This window comes from Ictidomys tridecemlineatus, chromosome 16, assembly GCF_052094955.1.
Source record: "Ictidomys tridecemlineatus isolate mIctTri1 chromosome 16, mIctTri1.hap1, whole genome shotgun sequence".
Classification (NCBI taxonomy): domain Eukaryota; kingdom Metazoa; phylum Chordata; class Mammalia; order Rodentia; family Sciuridae; genus Ictidomys; species Ictidomys tridecemlineatus.
This window is the reverse complement of record NC_135492.1, coordinates 14,148,233-14,156,237: the sequence shown is the minus strand read 5'-3', so window position 1 is coordinate 14,156,237 and position 8,005 is coordinate 14,148,233.

The following is an 8,005-nucleotide window of genomic DNA, read 5'->3' as shown; positions in this document are numbered from 1 at the left end:
GTCAGTGTTCTCTAGAGGAACAGTATCAAGAGGAAGTATGATTATCAAAGGAGAGTCATTAGATTGGCGTACTTGACCTGAAGGTGGATGTCCACAGTGGCCATCGGCAGGCTGGAGAGCTTGAGAAGTAGTAGCTGCAGAGTCCCAGAGGCTGAAGCCACAGAACAATAGGGATCAATGGTGCTGCCTTAGTCCAGAGCAAAGATTCTAGAAACTCACTAGAGAATCACTGACAGAGTCCACTTTGGGAGAGTGAAGAATTTTGTTCCACCCAAGACACCATCTTATTCGATGGTGCTGCCTAGCTTAAGGAGGTTCTCCAGTTTGGCTCACTATCCCTTATGCCAGTCATTTGTAGACATACCCTCATAGACACACCCAGAAGCTCATTAATCATCAGCATCCTTTAATCCAATCAAGGTGACATTTAAATGTGCCATTACATATAGTATCAAATACCCCTTCTCTCCAGCTGATAGTCTCCACTGTTTTCAAAATATTGAATTGGTGTAGGGTGTTGAACATTGGATAAAGAGAATGGATGAAGCAACATTTTGGATAAGCCAAAGTTCATCCTTTATTTTAGGGTTCCTCTTCCTTGTGATGTGATTGTGTGTGTCACGTCGTATACAAGATAATGTCATACAGAAGAGAATATTCTTCTCTGGGAATCCTGTGTTCCACTTGTTCATCACTCCTCCTCATTTCTTCCTCCCTCTCTGCTTCTTATATCTCTGGCACCCATCAGTTTTGCTAGTGCATATATAATGTTGTCTTTTCCAGAATGTTCTTGACTTGGAATCTTACTGCACTTGGCCATTTCAAACTGGCTTCTCTCACTTTCCAGTCTGCCTTTAAGGGTGCTGTATCTTTCCAGGCTGCAGAGCTCATTTTCTGGGTGATGCTCTTTGGTGTGGTTAAACTTCAGCTTTTCAATTCAGTATTGAATGGTGCGTCTTCCTTGCATCTAGCTTTGGGCTGTTGTGGATATGGCTGCTGTAGTCACTGCAGTGAGAGTTCCTGTGCCCATAATTTTCACATCATTTGCATAGACACCTGGAGTGTGATGACTTAATTGTACAGTTTTTTGCATTTATGTTTAAAATTTGCATTTATGTTTATGAGCATCATTCATAGTCTTCTGTTTCATACTTTTCTTCATCTATTTAATTTGGATAATATGGTAACTTATGCCTCAGGGAGACTTAGGAGGTGTTAACTCAGCTGTTATGTTCTGGAAACAAAGTAGAAAACTGGTGGCAGTTCTTATGTGTCTCATGGAAGCCTGTTTGAGATGTCAGAGCCTTGCCTTGCCTTTTTAGGAAGTAATTAGTTTCTGAGTCTGGTTTTCTCAGCAGCCATGGATGCATCTATTTTGTGTATTTCCCCTTTTGTGTGAGTTGTAGGAGATTGTGTCTCTCAAAGAAGTGGTCCAGTTTCTGCAGTTGTCTAATTTGTGTCAAGCACATTTATGATAATCTTGTAGTCCCAATGCACTGTTGACGATGACACTTTTAAATCTGTTAGTAGGTTTTCAGTCCTCGATGCTTTTTTCTTTAATATTATTGTATATTTTACACTTTTTATTTTTTTCTTTTTATGTGGCAGTGAGGATTGAACCCAGTTTCTTCCAAGCACTAGGAAAGCAGTCTTCCACTGAGCCAAAACCCCAGTCCCTGTCCTCTGTATTCTTAGCCTTTTGTTGGTTAATCAGTGATGCAGATGTTCATGAAGAACTTTATTTGCAGACTGCGGATTTCCTGATTGTGGTTTCACCAACACCTTCTCTGTTACCTACCTGTGGTCAATTTAGGTTTACCGTGCTCTTCTTTCTCTGGTTTTCTGAAGTGGCAGTTTCATTGGTTGCTTTTAGCTCTTGTTTTCTGAAATGTGCGTTGGATGACTTAGATACCAATACAGCGCCACCTCTGGTGTCCTCTATGAAATTCCTATGATGGACTTTTACATTTTTTTCTTTCAAAATGGTCACCTTTTTTCTTGAGTCACCTCTTTGTCCTGTGTCTGTTCAGAGCCCTGTGTTTAATGTCTTTTTCCCTGGAGGCTTTTCAGCTTCTTGTGATCTGATTTCTGCTTTAGCTCTCATATTCTTTGAGCATACATGGGATTTCACTGGTGGTCCACTTTTAGGGGTGTGGTTTATGTCCTGTGGAGTGTTGCTGTGACCCTGAAACCTCAGTGTGCTTCCCGTTTGGTTGAAGGTCCATGAAGCCCTCCTGTCTGCATCATTGTCCTGACAGAGTTGGGCTGATGTCTCAGAGGGTAATTGTGGGTTCTTCATTGTTTGGGGTGGTTCTGTATGGTTTCAGTCCTTGAGTATGCTTCTGTGTAAGTGGCAGGAACATTTTCTTTGTCTGTTCCATCACTATGCAGACATCATAGCATGCTTACAGATGTGAATGGTGGGCTCTTTCACACGCAGACTGTGTGGGATAGTTCAGAATTCTGGGCTACAAACTTGTTGCTTTACCACACTCTGGAAGAGCTTCTGCCTTAGGTTTGTTTGCACCACCATTGCTACAGGCACAATGAATCTCTTTCACAACAGACAATCATTGCAAATGTGGCCCACCCTTGATCAAAATGTCCTTGAGCAGAACATTGGTATGTGTCTCATAAATGTATATTATGGTAGTGAACTGGCTGCTGTTAAGAAGAGTTTGACAATCATTGGATATTCATTTTGCTGTGAGACTTAGAAAAGTAGCGCCTGCTGTTTATTAAGAAGATTGTTTTGAGAGTTATAAAACTTTGTAAGGCTGTTTTTTGGACAAGGTGACAATTTTTTTTTTTTAAAGAGAGAGAAGAGAATTTTTTAAAATATTTTATTTAGTTTTTTGGTGGACAAAACATCTTTGTTTGTACGTGGTGCTGAGGATCGAACCCAGGTCGCATGCATGCCAGGCGAGCGCGCTACCACTTGAGCCACATCTCCAGCCCATGGTGACATTTTTAGATTATTGAGTTCTTTCTTTCTTTTTTTCTCATTTTTTTATTGGTTGTGTAAAACATTACAAAGCTCTTGACATATCGTATTTTATACATTAGATTCAAGTGGGTTATGAACTCCCATTTTTATCCCAATTACAGATTGCAGAATCACATCGGTTACATATCCACGTTTTTACATGATGCCATATTAGTGACTGCTGTATTCTGCTACCTTTCCTATCCTCTACTATCCCCCCTTTCATCCCCTCCCGTCTTCTCTCTCTACCTCAACTACTACAATTCATTTCTCTCCTTGTTTTTTTTTCCCATTCCCCTCACAACCTCTTATATGTAATTTTGTATAACAATGAGGGTCTCCTTCCATTTCCATGCAATTTCCCTTTTCTCTCCATTTTCTTCCCACCTCATTTCTCTGTTTAATGTTAGTCTTTTTCTCTTGCTCTTCCTCCCTGCTCTGTTCTTAGTTGCTCTCTTTATATCTCTTTATATCAAAGAAGACATTTGGCATTTGTTTTTTAGGGATTGGGTAGCTTCACTTAGCATAATCTGCTCAAATGCCATCCATTTCCCTGCAAATTCCATGATTTTGTCATTTTTTAGTTCTGCGTAATACTCCATTGTGTATAAATGCCACATTTTTTTTTTATCCATTCATCTATTGAAGGGCATCTGTGTTGGTTCCAAAGTCTAGATATTGTGAATTGTGCTGCTATGAACATTGATGTGGCAGTATCCCTGTAGTATGCACTTTTAAGGTCTTCAGGGAATAGTCCGAGAAGGGCAATAGCTAGGTCAAATGGTGGTTCCATTTCCAGCTTTCCCAGGAATCTCCAAACTGCTTTCCAAATTGGCCGCACCAATTTGCAGTCCCACCAGCAATGTATAAGAGTACCCCTTTCCCCACATCCTCGCCAGCACTTGTTGTTATTTGACTTCATAATAGCTGCCAATCTTACTGGAGTGAGATGGTATCTTAGGGTGGTTTTGATTTGCATTTCTCTGACTGCTAGAGATGGTGAGCATTTTTTCATGTACTTGTTGATTGATTGTATGTCCTCCTCTGAGAAGTGTCTGTTCAAGTCTTTGGCCCATTTGTTCATTGGGTTATTGGGGTTTTTTTGTTTGTTTGTTTGTTTGTTTTAAGAGAGAGAGAGATAGGGAGAGAGAGAGAGAGAGAGAGAGAGAGAGAGAGAGAGAGAGAGAGAGAAGATTTTTTAGAGAGAGAGAAAGAGAGAGTGAGAGAGAGATTTTTTAAATATTTTATTTTTTTAGTTTTTGGGGGACACAACATCTTTGTTTGTATGTGGTGCTGAGGATCGAACCCGGGCCGCACGCATGCCAGGTGAGCGCGCTACCGCTTGAGCCAATCCCCAGCCCAAGAGAAAAGAGTTTTAACATTTATTTATTTTAGTTCTTGGCGGACACAACATTTTTGTTTTGTAGGTGATGGATCGAACCTGGACCGCATGCACGCCAGGTGAGTGCGCTGCAACTTGAGCCACATCCCCAGCCCTTATTTGTTTTCTTATTGTTAATTTTTTTTGAGTTTCCCAGCACCATTTGTTGAGTATGCTATCCTTCCTCCATTGCATGCTTTTAGCCCCTTTATCAAATATAAGATAGTTGTAATTTTGTGGATTGGTCTCTGTGTCCTCTATTCTGTACCATTCATCCACCCGCCTGTTTTGGTACCAGTACCATGCTGTTGTTGTGACTATTGCTCTGTAGTATAGTTTGAACTCTGGTATCACTATACCGCCTGACTCACACTTCCTGCTTAGTATTGCTTTTGCTATTCTGGGTCTTTTGTTTTTCCATATGAATTTCATAATTGCTTTGTCTCTTTCTACAAGAAATGCCCTTGGGATTTTGATTGGCATTGCATTGAAACTATAGAGAACTTTGAGTAATATTTCCATTTTGATGATGTTAGTTCTTCATATCCATGAACAGGGTATATTTTTTCATCTTCTAAGGTCTTCTATTTCTCTCTTTAGGGTTCTGTAGTTTTTATTGTATAAATCTTTCACCTCTTTTGTTAGGTTGATTCCCAAGTATTTTATTTTTTTTGAGGATATTGTGAATGGGGTGGTTGTCCTCATTTCTATTTCATAAGATTTGGTGCTGATATACAGGAATGCCTTTGATTTATGCGAGTTGATTTTATATTTGCTGAATTCATTTATTAACTCTTGTAGTTTCTTTGTAGACCCTGTTGGGTCTGTTAGATATATTATCATATCATCCACAAATAGTGATAATTTAAGTTCCTCTTTTCCTATTTTTATGTCTTTAATTTCTTTCATCTGTCTAATTGCTCTGGCCAGTGTTTTGAGAACTATATTGAATAGAAGTGGTGATAGAGGGCATCCCTGTCTTGTTCTAGATTTCAGTTTTTCCTCCATTCAGAATAGTGCTAGCCTGAGGTTTTGCATATATACCTTTTACGATGTTGAGGTAAGATTCTGTTATCCCTTGTTTTTCTAGTATTTTGAACATAAGGGGATGTTGTACTTTATCGAATGCTTTTTCTGCATCTATCGAGATGATCATGTGGTTTTTTAAGTCTATTGATGTGGTGAATAACATTTATTGATTTCTGTATATTTACCCAGCCTTGCATCCCAGGGATGAATCCTACTTGATCATGGTGCACAATTTTTTTGATATGCTTTTGTAGTCGATTCACCAGGATTTTATTGAGGATTTTTGCATCTATGTTCATTAGAGATATTGGTCTGTAGTTTTATTTCTTTGAAGTATCTTTGTCTGGTTTCAGTATCAGGGTGATGTTGGTCTCATACAATGAATTTGGAAGATCTCCTTCTTTTTCTGTTACTTGAAATAACTTGAAAAGTATTGGTATTAATTCTTTTTTGAAGGTTTTGTAAAACTCCACTGTATATCCATCTGTTCCAGGGCTTTTCTTGGTTGGTAGTCTTTTAATGGCTTCTTCTATTTTCTCCTTTGTCATTGGTCTGTTTAAATTGTGTGTATCTTCCTGACTCCATCTGGGCAAGTCACATGACTTAAGAAATTTATCGATATCTTCACTATCTTCTATTTTATTGGAATATAGGGTTTCAAAATAATTACTAATTATCTTCTGTATTTCTGAAGTATCTGTTGTGATATTGCCCTTTTCATTCCATATGTTGGGATTTTGAGTTCTCTCTCTTCTCTTCATTAGCATGGCTAACGGTCTGTCTATCTTATTAATTTTTTCAAAGAACCAACTTTTAGTTTTATCAATTTTTCAATGTTTTTTTATGTTTCAATTTCATTGATTTCCATTCTGATTTTAATTATTTCTTGCCTTCTGCTACATTTGCTGTTGTTTTGCTGTTCTTTTTCTAGGCTTTTGAGATGAAATGTGAGTTCATTTATTTGTTGGTTTTTTTCTTTTTTTGAGGAATGAACTCCAGGCAATGAATTTCCCTTTTAAAACTGCTTTCATTGTGTCCCATAGATTCCGATATGTTGTGTCTGTATTTTCATTTATTTGTAAGAATTTTTTGATTTCTTCCTTTATGTCTTCTGTAACCCATTGATCATTCAGTAACATATTGTTCATTTTCCAGGAGATGCAGGATTTTTCCTTCCTTCTTTTATCATTTATTTCCAGTTTCATTCCAAATGATCAGATAAGGTCCATTATATTATCTCCACCCATTTATATTTACTAAGAGTTGCCCTATGGCATAATATATGGTCTATCTTTGAGAAGGATCCATGTGTATCCACATGAGCTGAGAAGAATGTGTATCCACTTGATGATGGTTGATATATTTTATATATTTTGGTTATGTCTAGGTTATTAATTGTGTTATTGAGTTCTACAGTTTCTTTATTCAGCTTTTGTCTTGTGGATCTGTCCATAGGAGAGAGCGGTGTGTTGAAGTCACTGGTAATTATTGTGTTGTGGTCCATTTGACTCTTGAACTTGAGGAGAGTATGTTTTAAGAACGTTGCAGGACCATTGTTTGGTGCATACATATTGATAATTTTTATGTCTTGTTGGTGGATGGTTCCTTTTAACAGTATATAGTGGCCTTCTTTATCCCTTTTGATTAAATTAGGTTTGAAGTTGATTTTATTCGATATGAGTATGGCAACTCCTGCTTGCTTCAGAGGACCATGTGAGTTGTATGATTTTTCCCAGCCTTTCACTTTCAACCTGTGTATGTCTTTTCCTGTCATATGAGTCTCCTAAAGGCAGCATATTGTTGGATTCGTTTTTTTATTCAAGGTTACTAGCCTTTGTCTCTTTATTGGTGAATTTAAGCCATTAATGTTTAAGGTTACTATTGATCTATTGTTTGTTCTTCCAGACATGCTTATCTATGTATTTATTTTAATATGGCTCGTTATTCCTTTTTGGTTATATTTTTTGTTCTTTTTTATACTGGGTTACCTCCCAATGTTAGTTTTGGGTGCTGTTTTTCAATTCCTCTTCTTGTAGTGTTTTGCTCAGAATGCCTTGCAGTGCTGGTTTTCTGGCTGCAAATTCTTTTATCTTTTTTTTATCATGGAATATGTTAATTTCATTGTGAAATCTGAAGCTTAATTTTGCTGGATACAGTATTTTTAGTTGGAATCCATTATTTTTTAGCGTTTGAAATACGTTGTTTCAGGATCCTGTTGCTTTCAACATCTGTGATAAAAAATAAGCCATTAACCTAATTGGTTTACCCCTGAATGTAATCTGCCTTCTTTCTCTCATAGTTTTTAATATTCTCTCCTTGTTCTGTGTGTTGGATATCTTCATAATTATGTGTCTTGGAGTTGTCTATACATTTGTGGGATATTTCAGATCTCAGTGACCTTTGAGGATGTGGCTGTGAACATCACCAAGGAGGAGTGGGCTTTTCTGGATGCTTCCCAGAAGATCCTTTACAGAGATGTGATGCTGGAAGTCCTCAGAAACCTGGCTTTTATAGGTAATAATGATGGTTTTAAAATTAATCAAATCGAGAACTCATGTTTATTTTGCTCATTTATGTAGAAGGTGAAAAGGAAATCAGTTGATGAATTA